This window comes from Alligator sinensis, unplaced genomic scaffold, assembly GCF_000455745.1.
Source record: "Alligator sinensis unplaced genomic scaffold, ASM45574v1 scaffold1499_1, whole genome shotgun sequence".
NCBI lineage: Eukaryota > Metazoa > Chordata > Crocodylia > Alligatoridae > Alligator > Alligator sinensis.
In genome coordinates, this window is record NW_005842494.1 from 939,829 (window position 1) to 953,900 (window position 14,072).

General features: G+C 47.4%; 1 long non-coding RNA gene across 1 annotated transcript in view; it reads left to right on the plus strand.

The window, feature by feature from the left end:
* The window catches only part of LOC106722613, a 33,522-nt gene that overhangs the window by 1,225 nt on the left and 18,225 nt on the right, over positions 1-14,072 (plus strand). Inside the window, exons 3-4 of the long non-coding RNA XR_001358621.2 lie at positions 461-5,442; positions 8,291-8,411. This is a non-coding gene — a long non-coding RNA (uncharacterized LOC106722613). The remainder of the gene's footprint in view (positions 1-460; positions 5,443-8,290; positions 8,412-14,072) is intronic.

Here is a 14,072-nt window from a genome sequence, read left to right on the forward strand (position 1 = left end):
GGGAAATTTAATTAAAGTGTGTAGAGTGCTTTGAGAGCCTTCGATGAAAGGCTAGAGCAGCATCAGGTATTAATGCATTCATTAGCAGAGTCCCCGCTGGGCGGCTGGATTTGTTCTGGACGCACACACCCTACATGCTAATGCAGCGGAGGCTCAAAGCAGCATCGTGGCAGCCCGGGATCCGTGCTGGTGGCAGGCAAGGCTGGAGGAAGCCGTCTCTCGAGCACTTTCGGAATTGAAATTCCACTCCAGCCCCTGTCGGTTTCCTAAAGACCAAGCGTTTGCGCCTTTGTTAGCGCTCAATTAGACTGGGCTTTGAGGGGGAGATAGAGATGCTTAAAAGTTCTTTTTGCTGCGTTCAGCTTTTACAAAGGGAAGCATCAGGACGCTCTCAGGGGGAGAGTTGCTCTTGCAGAGGTTTTTAAGCACTCTTTTGACGTTCATTTGATTTTTGCTACAGGAACCTGCAGTCTCTTGGAGCGCACCAGACCACAGAGGCATCGCCTCGGGCAGTACAGGAGTTTATAGACTAGGTTGCGGACCTTGCGCTTATTTTATAAGCGCTCTTGAACGGCATCTTGGCCTTTGACACGCGCAGGTGAGAGGGCAAGCACCTCCTGCAGGAGGGGAATGGCATCCGGCTGGTCACATAGGAAGATGACGAACAAGCAGGAAGCCTCTGTGCGTTTAAGGACGTGAATCGGAGGTTTGCTGCACACTTGGTCTGGGCTCTGCCTTGCCAGGCATTAGAGGAAGGAAAGTGCTGTAGTTAGAGGCCCTGCTGGGCAGGAAGAGTCTCCCTATGGGCCAGATCCTTTCCCACCCATCAGAAGGCCAAGTGGTGTGGAGGATATCCAAGTGCCATCCTATTCTACCAGCTTGAAAACCCATTCAATTCATAACGTGCCTTTGTCCTGGCCATGGGTTCTCCAGGACTCAACCTGGGTGTGACCAGAAAGCAGTTTGACTCCAAAGTACCTCTTTGGCACCCAGGATCTGCCTCTGTAGCATCTCTACAGCACCTAGCACAAGAGGGTCCCCGTCCTGCTCTGGTGCCACTGCCACGTACGTCATTAATAGCAACAAAAATGCGTTATTAATACCATCGTTAATAGCAACATCAAGTGCAAAGCTGAAGATTTACCTTCAGTTACTGGCACTGCTACATGCTCCCCGGGTGAGCTTGGGCAGGTGACTTAGGGCCATACTCTAGTCCATGTACCTAAATAAATGAGATTCTCTTCTACTTGGCTCAAGGCCCTGGAGATCAGTTAAAACAGAAAGTGGCCGGGTTTTCCTCCTCCATCACACTGCCTATTTGTGACTAAAGTCCTGAGGGTCAGGTGATGGCATGTTGCAGAAGGAGGTGTATTGATGGCTGTTTAGGACTTGAACAGAGCAGAAGAGGATCACACTTAGGTGCTGAAGGCCACTTGGATGCCCACTAGGTGAAGTAACTAGGATTCAAGTCTGAGATGGTCCCAGTGATGCACTGCCACTGTATCCCAAATGTCCAATTTATATTTTTGAATAAACAAAAAATAATCTGCCTGTTAAATAACATTGGATCATTAAACCGATGACTCCGAGGAGGTGTCCGATGCCAAGGACATCCTGAACAGCTCAAGAGCACCCACTGAAGAGAAGCAAAGGAACCCATCAGTGAAGAAGTTAATACTTCAGCACATAGTACAGAGGTTTAGCAGCAGTGTAATGGATATGAGCTGATTAATAATACATCGGTGATTAATACCGAGATGATTTTTTTCGATTAATAAGGATGCGGCAGAACTGCTCACTCAGGAAAGATGTTTCCAATCACCCATTTGAATGCAGTGACCATTGCCTAAATGCTGTGATTAAATCTGCATTTAAGACACTTCATTAAATTACAGCATAAGTGAATTCTTCTAACCCACAGCAAGAAGCATGCTCAGCCCTGGTGAGCAGAGGCAGAGAAAGGACAGGCCCCAGAAGTATGCTTGAGACTTGCAGGGTATCGCGTTGGCTTTGTCTGAAGGGATGATGTGCCCCCCACAAAGAGAAGATAAGGGTCCCACTACTGCCGCTGGTTAAAGAAGCTTTTCTGTAGATGGAGGGCAGCTGCCTGAGCTTCTCGAGCTGAAAGACCGAGGGTCTGGTTCAGGGTCCCAGTGCATGTCTGTGTGGGAGATGGGTGATGCTGCCTGCGCACATGAATACATTGCAGGTGCAGGACTACCCTTTGGCAAAAGTGGTTACCAGTCCTGTGCTGCCTGCTGACTCCCAAGCTGAGCTGACCTTCCCTTCGACCACTGAAAAAAAATGTAAGAAGGTTTAAGTATTTAAAAATGTTCCAAAGAGAGGGGGGGAAAGGGTTTTGTTATTATTCTAATATATTATCGTGTATACTGAAGCCCAGAGGGAGGAAAACCTACCCGCTGGATCCATCTCGCTGCCTAGAAACTACGAAGAGGAGAAGATAACAAGTGATTCTTAATCTACTCTTGCAAACAGGAGGCCTAGAAATGGAGGAGACTCGGACGCGTTATTCCCCATGTTGCACCTCAGAGCCCACCAACTGTCCATCACCCCTAATCCCTTGTCTTGAGCTCAGGACAAAAGCCATCTCCATAACCAGCGATCTGCAAACTCTTCTCCCACTTCCACAGGTGCAGCCACGACACGTTCGTGCCCGATTGACGCCGGCCTAACTCTGGAGGAGAACTGATCCCGTGTCGGCGGCTCCCCCAGAAGCAGGCCCGGCCGGCCCCTTGCCCGCCAAGGGCCCTCACACGCACATCCCTCCTCGGCATGTTTGTAAAACAATCTTTTTAATTTTCTGGTTGGCTTGGCAAATCACAGCTGCTCGTTCCCCAGAGCTCCTGAGCGCATTTGCACAGGTTCCCATTTACATACAGTAGGGCTTTTAATTTCCTTCTCGCCGCACGCTTCAGAAATAAGCCGTCTGAAATCTTACAGATGGCTGAGAGAGGAGGACACTCTTCCTAGGCGACGGAGGACGCGAGGGCCACATCACGAATAACACGGGCTTTGCTAAGCAGCTGAGCCTCCCGTTTGTTGGGGCTGCCCCTGGATGAAGGATCACACGAGGGCTTGAGCTCCACTCGTTATTTCTTTGACTCAATGGCTTTGCAGTTACCAAGCCCGAGCCAAGGTGCTTGAGTATTAATTGATACTTGCTGCTGAGTGAGGCTTATTAAACACCAGCTTTGGGGTGAAAGTGGCAGCTCGCAGAGGCGATAATGAGCAGAACAAAAAGTCCAGGACTCAAACTTCGCTTTCCTCCGGCATCTGTTACCGCAATTACAAGCCCAAAAAACACAACAACAGCCACCAGAAAAAGACTCTTATTAGAAAAGGAATAGCTCCCACAAATGCCTCCCAGTCACGGAAATGACAGGGATTTTCACAGCTTGCCACATTCTGCAGCTGGGTTAATTATTGTCGTTTTGGAGAGTGCTGCCCAACCTCAACACCAAATGAATCCCAAAGAAACACATCCAGCGTGTAATAGCGCCTGCTAATTCACCAGCGAACCCTCTGTGCCGATTGGCGGCGGCGGCCTCTCCCCAAAGGGTGCGGGGACTAGGGTGGCGGGGGAAGAATAATTAGCATTCTCTAGTAATTAATACAGTACAATTTGCACATATGGTGTAATTAGGGGGATAATTTATGCGTGCCACTGATGATAGTGTAGCTGATTTGCTGCCGCTGCTCTCGGGTTTCCAGTGTCCCGGTGAGCCACGCACAAGTTCGCGGCGGTGGCGTTTTGGATGCTCCCTTTGTCTGGAAGGCGACAGCGCAGACGAGCGCTTTCCTTGTGCCACTTCCAGAACATCCCTCCCCTGCATCTGGGACCCTGAAGGGCTGGGGGAAAGGGAGATTGGGGCAAAAGTGGGTAAAGTGAGGAAGGGGATGCAGAGAGGCTGCACCAGAGGAGGACAGAAGGGGTGGAGGATGAGCGCAAAAATGGCAGGAAGCAAATCTGAGGGATGTCGTGCCAGCGCATTGTCACGCAGGGGCTTTTTGTGGGCCCTGAGAGAGGAGGTCAGACACCCAAACGTGGCTCCTGGTCATGTTTTGGTGTTGATTCTCCGCTTTGGAGCCTGTTTTGCACCCTGAGAGTGAACAACACATGGAACTTCCCCTTATTGCCACCGATAATACCTGCCGTGGCCTGGAGGTGACCAACCCAGAGCTTGCAGAACGGGGTCCAGGCCCTTGGACAAGGCACCACGTCACTTAGTTATCGGCACAAACACGATAGTGGGATTGCAGCCAGGCCTGCGCGTTGCACCACAAACCCCAGCCTCCAGCAGAGCTCAGCCCTGCCTGGGGAGGAAGCTCCACCCGGGCTAGAAACAGCCCAGCAGAGCTCCTCGCAGCAGAGCCGGCACGGGACGGAGTAGGAGAGGAAGAGCAGAAAATGCCCAGCTGCTCAAGGTAGCTCTGCTCTCCTTCTCTGTGGCACGGGGAACAGCCTCACCCACTCCTGAGCCCAGGTGAGGGGCTTGTCCAAGAGCCAGTGCAGGTCACCCAGGAAGGAAGAAGACCATGCTGCCATCCTCATGAGGGACCCCAGGCAGAGTAAAGGTGAGGCTGGAAAAGGGAAGGCGTCTGGGTTGACATGGGGACAGAGCCGATGGGCTGAGGGGCAGAATTGGGGGCTGGCAGGAAGTGGGACAACGCGAGATGAGAGTTTCTGCAGCAGGGGTTAAAACCACCTGGTTCAATAAACTTAGCATTTCTAATTATCCCATACCCGTGCTGCAGACGGACTTGGGGTGGGGGGAGTTCAGACACCAAGAACCAGCCCTGAGCTGCACCATTTCTTCTCTTTCTGCAAGCATAAATCTCATGACTTTTTGGCCCACCATGGTGAAGTTTGACTCAGGACCTTTGAACTTTTGGGATCACTTGTAACAGCTGTGCATCTGAATGAGCCTCTGAGCTTCGTGCCAGGAACTGGAAGGATTGTAGTCTGCTGCCTGTGTGTCCTTAAAGTCACGAGGATGGTCAGTGCAGGCATGAAGAGATGCTTGGATGGACTGTAAGGATGCTACTACAAGGAACACTCTCTGGAAGTTAAGGTCCCTTAAAACAAGACTTTTCTTTCGCTCTTTGCTGTTGCCTCATAAGAATCCCTGAGATCCACTTCCCAGCAGCTCTGTAAGCAGCTAACTATGCCTAGACTCAGCATTGCTGGCCGTGGCTAATAGTGATGTCTATTCACAACACCTGTGCAAGCTCTCGAATTAGGAGCACATGGGGCCAGTCTTGTACCCTGCTGGTGAGGCAGTGAGAGAGAGTGGCTTGGTTTAGGGAAAGCCTAAGGAGTATTCCCGCTGCATTGGTGCACGCAGAGATCCTCTCCTGCCAAGGAAAGGCTCCACAAAAGAACAAGTGACAGCCAAGCATCAGTTTGCAGATGAACTGAAGGTGTGTTAGTTTTCCTCTATTCAGCACACTGCTTTACTGGAGGGGGGTGAGGGGGTGATGAACGCATGTAGTGTCCGAGTTCGTGGTCTCCTTTTGTGTTGTATGCTGTTTAAAACTAAGCCTGTTTCAGTTGCACTTACCCTTTTTTAAGTGTCTTTGGTGCCCTCAACTCTAGTAAGGGAACCTGGGGGTCTTCAGCTTTGCTTGGGGCAGAATTATCATTCAAATTATTTGGTATACAAATGCCCCTCCCTGCATGCAAGCCCCAAAGGGTGTAGGATCAGGGTCGTGACGGCTGTTTCCAGAGCATTTTGGCTCCCTGTTTAAAAAGGAAAAGTTGTCTGGCTTTGCACGCTGCAGGGGTGATCTCACAAGGTCCCTTCCAGCCCTAAATCTCTGTGAACGTGACTGAAACTTGAACCCTGTGTCACCTCTGGGCTCTGACACCTTATTCCGTTGTTTCAGAGACATGAGTTAAAAGAGCTGCACGTTTACAAATTCAATGCATAATTTACAGGCCCTACTGTGCTGTTATTAAGGCACAATCCAGTGGAAACATTGGATCAGTCCTCACAATTGCCCAGATGCTGTGCACCCGGGCAGCCCCTCCAAATGCAATTACACGGCAGTATCAATATTTGAGCAGATCTGCTTGTAATGGACAGTCCCTGGCATAAATATTTCACTATTGTGATAGATAAACCTAACCCAGACTTAGCGAAAGCTTCTCTGGCCCACCGCCATGACTTTACAAGAAGCAAACGCTGACGCAGCAGAAGAGGGAGTTATCAAGGAGTGAAATAAAAGCTCTTTTTCGGCAAGGTTATCAAGAGCCTCTGATCAGGTCTGTGTCCATCCACAGGCAGCAAAGGGGTAGCTGTATTTGCGAAGAGTAAGGCAATCCTCTTGTTTGATCTCTCAGACCAAGCAAGGCTGGATCTGACCAGTACTTGGGTGTGGGGCTAGGAAGGGAATCCAGGTTGTTGTGGAAAGTAACGTCCGTTGGTAGCATTTTTTTTTCCTCTGAATTCTTATACAACTGGTACAAACTGGGGCACTGCTGTGTGGCTGCTGGAAATGCACTTTTTCTAACACGCTATAAACTACCAGGTCTGGCCAATGTTTAGCCCAAGACTCAAACCCACCGCCTTTAATTTTGCAGCATCTTAACAAGCGTCCAGGCTGGATAACTGCCTCCTAGCTCCTATGTCCCAAAATGGATCCTTGTTTCTTTACATTCAATCCTAAACTCTTATTGTGTATTTAAAAAACCAAAGAAACCCAAAAGTGCTGCATTTCCCTTCTCTGTATGCAGCCTTCCTCCCTTATAGCAACGACTGCATGTCAATGATGTGTGAAGTGAATCCTTGGTACAGTTTGCAAAGAGCTCTCAATTCCCTCAAGGGACTTTTGCTATACAAATGTGTGCGTGTCCCATTTTAACCGTGCTTTCCTTACTGAGGTAAGAGGGAGGGTCTGAAAAGCCTGGGAATGAGAACAAGGGTGATTACCGTGTCTTATCTATGGAGTAGCTAATGGCTTAAAGTTCAAGGACCTGATTGACACAGAGAGAAGCACATGCTAATATTCCTCCAAGAGGAGGGAAAATTGCCTCTAATGGGTGTAATATCCAAAAAGAGCTAGGGTTATGGGGTGAGTGATGCCAGCATTTTTAAAGCACTTAAGCCTTAACATTTATCTAGGGTAAATTTATGCCACTTTTATGAAGTGCATCATGTTGACATGTTTTGCGGGCAAAGTGTCATGAGAGCGTCCCCGTAGGAGAGCAGAAGTGGCAGCATAAAAGGAATCGTTGTTGAAGCAAGGCAATGAGGAGGGGATGGTAGCCACTCGGGGTTTGTAGACATCCTGACTCCGCCAACTCAAAACGCTGTTGTTTCCAAAACCCCTATTGGCGAGTACAACATTTATTGCAATGTTCTTCTGGAAACGTGTCTGGAGTTAGTCAGAGATCCCTGTCGAAGTGCTCTGGATGGCTCGGTCGAGGTTCTCAAGGTTGGCCCGAGGATGAAGGAGCGTTGGGTGGGGTAGTCTGGTGACTGCTTCAAGCAGACTGTGTGCTGTACGCTAGTTAGTCCACATGCAAGGCAGCACATCTTGCTTTTCGGGCCTCCTCTTCAGGCTGAGACCTGGCAGCAATGGGACAAACCTCTAGGCAACTACCTAAATGTGTTTGGTCTCCTTCCCTCAGAGCAAGGAGCCAGTGCCAACTGGAGAGAGACCGCACCAGAGACCCATGCAGGGGAGATTTATTAGTCTCTAAGCTGGGTTTAAAAAAAAAACCAAAACAACCTGGGTAGTAATCCAAGTGATAAACTTTATGCTCCTCCATCACAATGAAATAATTGTTCTGCCTGAACATCATTACACTGTCATTTTTCTACTCCCATGTCACTTACTGAAAATAAAGACTTGCTTCTTCCTTTTATAATGAGCTGCAGTTTCAATAATTCACAAGGATTTTTACTGGGCTTTATTTTTAATCTTCATCAAGAAGTTATAAAATGTGTGTCACTCCTCCAAGTATTATTCAGAGGTCGGGCCAGAGGAAAAGGCAGGCAGAGAGTTGGCTTGCTCTGCTGCAATTCATTTTCTGGGCTTCTCTGATGCCATCGTGGAAGTCTTCTGATGATGACACGGGACTTGAAGCATGTTATAGTGTCTGTGACCCAGCTAAGGCTGTGAGCTAGGGTGAGACCGGTCCCTGGGACCCAAAGGTGGGGAGGAAGAGTGCTTTTACTGTTGCAGAGTTGAGTGGCTAAGCTGGTTGTAAAGCCTTTCATGACCATGCCATTTCCTGAAGCTCTGTGTTTGACTTGCTTTATAGGGCTGAACTGAACACGGTCAGGTTGGGTGCTTGGCTGGAATTGTTCATTAACAGTTTTGGCTGTCATTTAGCGCGTGGAAGCCAGCTTTCCTGTTTCAACCGTCTCTAAGATGCGCCTGTGGTAAGTGCTGTTCTTTCTTAGACGTCATCAGTGATGTATTTGGAGTTGTTCAGGACATGATGAGATGGCGAAAGGGTGTTGGAGCCAGGGACTTTTAACCCAGGTATACAGAGAGCACAGGATCTCAGAGCGGGGTGTTACCATGGGCCCTGTTTGCATGTCCAAATGCAACCTCCAATGCCTGTTTTATTCTTGCCTTGACCTTGGAAAGTGGCTTAGTGACGATCCAGCTGGGAACGGTTGGGAAATTCAAGTGAAAGATGCTATCCGGCGTTTGCAATAATGTAGTCCTCTGTTTGGGAGCATATAGGTATCTGTTTAATTCTGATGTACTAAGACCTGCATCGTTTGGACCCTGGGGAAGTTTCTGAAGCAGCACACAGTTTGCACAATTGTTCTAAGCTACAGAAAAACCTCCTCTTCTCTCCCTTTCTATTTTTCTGCTCGCTGCTAAAATTACCTTCGTAATGTGGTTGGTTTCTTTTGTGTTTTTTTTAATTTAAGAATTCATTTTCAAGAAATAGGAACCTCTCAGCCAGATAAGAAGTTTCATCTGTCTCCAGGAAAAAGGATATGGGATTTTTGTGTCACTAATCCGGTAACATCTGAAATTATGGTGCCACTTATGAATGCTTCCTTCATATTTATGAAATGATTATTCGACAGAGCGACATTTAATATTGTTGAAATAATTACTATGCCTATGTAATACATCAATTTAAGTTATTATCACACATGCTATGAAATGCCGGATAATTTCATAAATAATTATAAAACAGTCCTACAATACTTTGCATTACGGTTCCATTTGTTGCTAATCCTTTATCTTTCATAAACACAGAAATAACAATTAGATTTCTGAAATGGAGGGGGACTAATGACATCGGGGTAAGCAGAGCTGTTTCCCACCGTGTGCAAATCTGAGCACCAAAGAAGTGTAAGCATCAGACCAAGAATAAAGCTGTCGCCACCTATTTCATGAAAAGATTTAATTTCATCGTAGTTTTACCTGTATCTGTTCACCAGAAGGGGATGAGATTCATGTTGCTGGCAGTGCATGAAGCAATGTTCTTCAGCTTTATGAAATAAATTTTCAGGAATACGTGAACTGCCGCACAGATCAGTCCAGTGGTCCAGCCTAACCTATTTCCCATCAGCAGGATCAGCTAGTAACAGCTGCTTTATGCAGGGAGCTCTAGCATAACAAGAACGGGCTCTTCCATGCCACTAAGCAATGGTTAGATAACCTGCCCACCCATAGCTTGTCCCCCATTGATGCAGGGTTGCTTACGCCCCCAAACGTGAAAGCTTTTCCCCATCAAAACTTTTGGAAAGGTTGCTGTCTTCTACAGTTTAAGTGCAGTTAATTAATGTGAAGTGTGTGTGTGTGTGTAGCATTTCTTTCGTTTCAGGACAAAAATTTCATGCATGTCAGATAGAACTGGCTAAAATAGTTTTGATGAAGACCTTTGGCTTTATTTTACCCTTTTTCCCCACTGTTATCTATTGCAAAAGAGAGAGATTTTAAAAGGCTTGGAACAAAATAGGGGGAAGACTGCTGACTTTCAACATTTTCCAACTGGAATTTTTGTTTTTTCCGTTTAGAAAACATTTTTTTGATCAAAGCACAAAAATATTAAAAGGATAGTTTTCTCCAGAACTGTTTCTTTGAGTTCTAATGCTAGATCATATACAGGAAGGAGCCGACTGCGGCTAGAGGCCCCGTCTGAATAAAGAAGAGCATTTGCCCACATTTGACCCTGTGAACAAAGCACCCCTATCTATTTATTTTATTTTATTTATTTATTTATTTTTTACTAAATTTCTCCTCCCAGAATCCCCCAAAGTAGGAGCTTAAACTCTTTGCTTGATGAAGCAGAACTGCTGTTGAAGCTGTGTTGGCATCTTCAATTTAGTAATAGCCGGGAGCGGTCAGAAGCTCAACCAAACCCCGTAACCTGGATGGGAGCAGCGACCCACGGGGACCCTGTTCCAGGCCCACTTCTAAGGAAAGATCATCCAAATCCAGGCCTCCATTAGTGTCTAAACTACCCCTTTTTCTGCTCCTGGCTCTCTGCTGTCTGCCTCTAAAACAAAACCATTTGCCGTGGCGTTTTGCTGCAGTTGGAACAGAGCGAAGAAGGGACTTTCTTTTCTGCTCTCACTCCTCTCCTCTTTCCACTGCTGTTGCCTTCAGAGTCTCTCTCCAGTTTCCAATAACACTCTACACAATATACTCATTGTTTCTTGTTCACCAGCTGAAGTTCAAAAATAATGAAGGGAAAACATCCTTTGCCAGAAACAGATGCTGACTCCTTGCTTAATGGCAAATTGTCTGCAGTATTCCTCTCTGGCTTCGTCTCCTCTCGAATCGAGTAATGACATCCTGACTTTCCTTCTCTGGGGGGAGTCCAAATGCTTGTGATTTATTCTATGGGACAGTGAAAGTAAGAAAAATGGACTTTTATTACCCTTCACCTTACCACCGTGGGGCTCACCAGTGCCAGTGTGCAGCAGTTTTACTGTCTTACAAGGTCACAGTAGGGCAAGAATCATTGAATGGGGGTTCAAAAACAGTGTCTTTATTGTGCCCAACACAAGCCTACATATCTTACTGGTATATAATAAAGAACAACAGTTCTCAAGGGTATATTAGTGATGGTTGAAATGTTTTAGGACAACTGAGGTGGTGGAATTCCTGTCCTTGAAGGTTACGAAGATCCAGCTAGCCCAAGCCTTGATGCGATGCTATACGTGGGACTGGTCCTGCTTGGAGCAGGGGGTTGGACTAGATGTGACCTCCTGAGGTCCTTCAACCCTCATTTTCTATGAGTCTATGAAGCCATCTTTCCTGACTCCCAGAAGTTTATATTACAGTAACCATTGCAGCGAAGCCCCAACCATCGGGCAGTTGGACTGCGTTCAGTTTGGTGCTACGAAGCGAGTCGAACAGAAAGCTTGTTAGTCGACTTTCTAGTGATCCACGATGCAGCACATACGAAGTGATGGGAACCCTTGCTTGGGCCTGTTCGGGAGTGTCTGGCAGTTCGGTGGTTTGCATAAATACAGTCTGTTCTGTTCGCCATGTGTCCACATCACACAAATCCCAACAGTATCAACACCCAGTCAATACTGGAGAAGGGCCAAAAAAGGAGCCCTTCATTTCACGGGGATGCTTCTTCTATCCAAAGGGGATGTTAGCAGAGGGTGGTAGGAGGAAAGCTTGTACTACCTCTACCTCTATGCATGCTGCACCTGGTGGCAGGATAAATGCAAGGGCTTTGAGTCGAGGACTGTACTTCCAGCATCTTCCCTTAGTGTTCACTTCCCTTTCGTGAGCAGGCTGGGAGGAGAGACGGGGAAAGCATCTGGTAGCGCTCGGGTCCATGAGCGTAAATGGGAGTGCTTTTCCAGATGTTGGCTGTGAATTATTACAGTTTCGGTCAGCTCTGGCAACCCCTTTTCATGTGCAGATGGTAAAAGACATTCTCAAAGCCACTGGATCACTTTGCTTCTTTCCCAGGGTCCCAGTAATTTGTGTTTCCCAGGATCCCGGTAATTTGAGTTGCCTTAGTCCAGATAGAGGACTAAATTCTGCGCATCTGCTCAGTGGCCTGTGAGAAGCCCACAGCAGTGAACTGCACAGCCAATAAAGCCCTGCTTGCCGATTTCCTGTGTTAAACCCTGGCCTGGCACTTCATAAGCCCCAAACTCGCTGCTGGTGGGCATCTTGTTTTAAGCCATGCCTATAAGCGTAACAGCCATCATTAATCTTCAGACATTTCATTTTCTGGAGGTTTATTAGCACATTATTAATTAGCACGTGGGACCAATGGGAGGTTTTGTTAGCACTTTCATCTGCCATTTTCAAACCTGTCATCACTTTCCTCTGTTTGCGCTAGCAGCTGCTAAATGCCCCTTTTGAAAAGAAAAACTCCTTGCAGTGGTGGCTCCTCTAGCTTTGAGTGCGGAACAAGTGGCTATTGCAGGGTCTCTAAAATGCAGCAACGGCTCACATAAGCCGTTCTGTCCATTGTATCCATTGCTGATTCCTCCGGCATCAATTTAAACTGGTGAGAGATGCCAGATTAACAGAATGAACTGGTACCTTGTGGGCAAGGGTTCCCCCTTTGTGGGTCAGAGGAGAGCTCAGCCTCTCTATTGGAAGCTTTCCAGCCGTGGTGCAGTCTTATGCACCAACATGACAATCGCTTCCTCTGCTCTGGTGCATCTAAGGTCATGCCAAAGATGGGAGGAAGAGGATCAGACTTGTAAGTCTGTGCCAGGGAGGGAAGTTTTCTAGGTCCATTTGCCAGTTTTTGGCTTCTTTATAAGTTCTTGTTTTTCCTGGTCAGCTCACCTGTAAAAGATCCCAGGGTTTTGGGGGGGTTTGTTTTTTTAATAGGAGTTAAGCAAGAGAGATTCTAGCATGTCTTACTATTGTGAAGTGCCCTGTATGTTATTAAGGCAGGCAAGGTTCTTTGGGTAAATGTGATCTCTTTTGTTAACCCAACTAAATAGTTGGGGAAAAAGTTATTTGCAAGTTTTTGGGTGCACACACCCTTCCTCCAGCATTGGGCTGGATGTTACTTGGCTGAAGTTTTAGTGGTGGGGCAACATGTAGATTCTGGAGTGACTGGGGTTAGTCGAAGGCGCAGGTAATATAAAGCAGTGCCTTGACCCACCATTTCTGGAGTCTTTTGATTGCATCAAATCTTCCATGTAAAAAAAAAATAAAGTGTAGTTTCTAATCCTTGTCGTTGCAAAGGAGACTGTGCCCCAAGTGCAACCAATGCAGAGAGATCTGCTGGCGTCTTTGGAGAACCTGAAACAATAGCCATTGCTGGGGTGGGCGGAGGAGCCCATAGCAGTGCCCTGGCTCTGCAGGAGTGTCAAGAGGGCATCGCCAGCCCACAGGGTGCAAGAGGTACCAGAACAGTGCCTGCATCGAGATAAGTCTAAGACCTGTAGGTGATCTTGCTTCAGTGCTCTGTAAATATTGCATAGCCTGGGGTGTGGAGTGACTTGAACAGTTTGCCTGGCCAGTCCTAGGGTACAGATCTTGTGTTCAGCATTTGTGCCTTCTGCAAAGGGGGCTGCAACATGCACCGGACCCCTCCGCGATGTGGATGCTGACCCTCTCCCTATGCTCCCCACAGGAGCATCTGGTGCTGTCGGCTGAGCAGTCCATCACGTCCGGACGCCGCTGTCACGGGGAGACGCAGTGGAATGAAAACAAAAGACGTGACAAATTTGTCCTTTTCTCTTTCATAATTAACCAAAATATCTCGTTGTGTAGCAAAGCGCGGATCCTAATTAACAGACAGGCGAGAGGCTATTTTTAAAATCCAGACCCCCAGTAATTATATTTGCAGCAGAGAATGATATTTCAGTCAAATGTGACAGACAGTGAGCCCAGTTCCCCAGTGAGGCAATTAATATTTCACACCTGCCAAGCAGACCAGCAGTGGGAGGAGAGGGGGGAAGAGTATGGGAAAGGGGATGTTGCCCTGTCAGGGGCCCACAGTTTTTAAGCAAGAAAACCATGAAAGAAGCAAAATCCTCCCTTTCATTGCACAGTGACCAGTTAGCACCCTTATTATTCAGGCATGGAAACATGAGCAAAACCTCATGTTTGCCAAATGACTTCAGGAAGGGAAA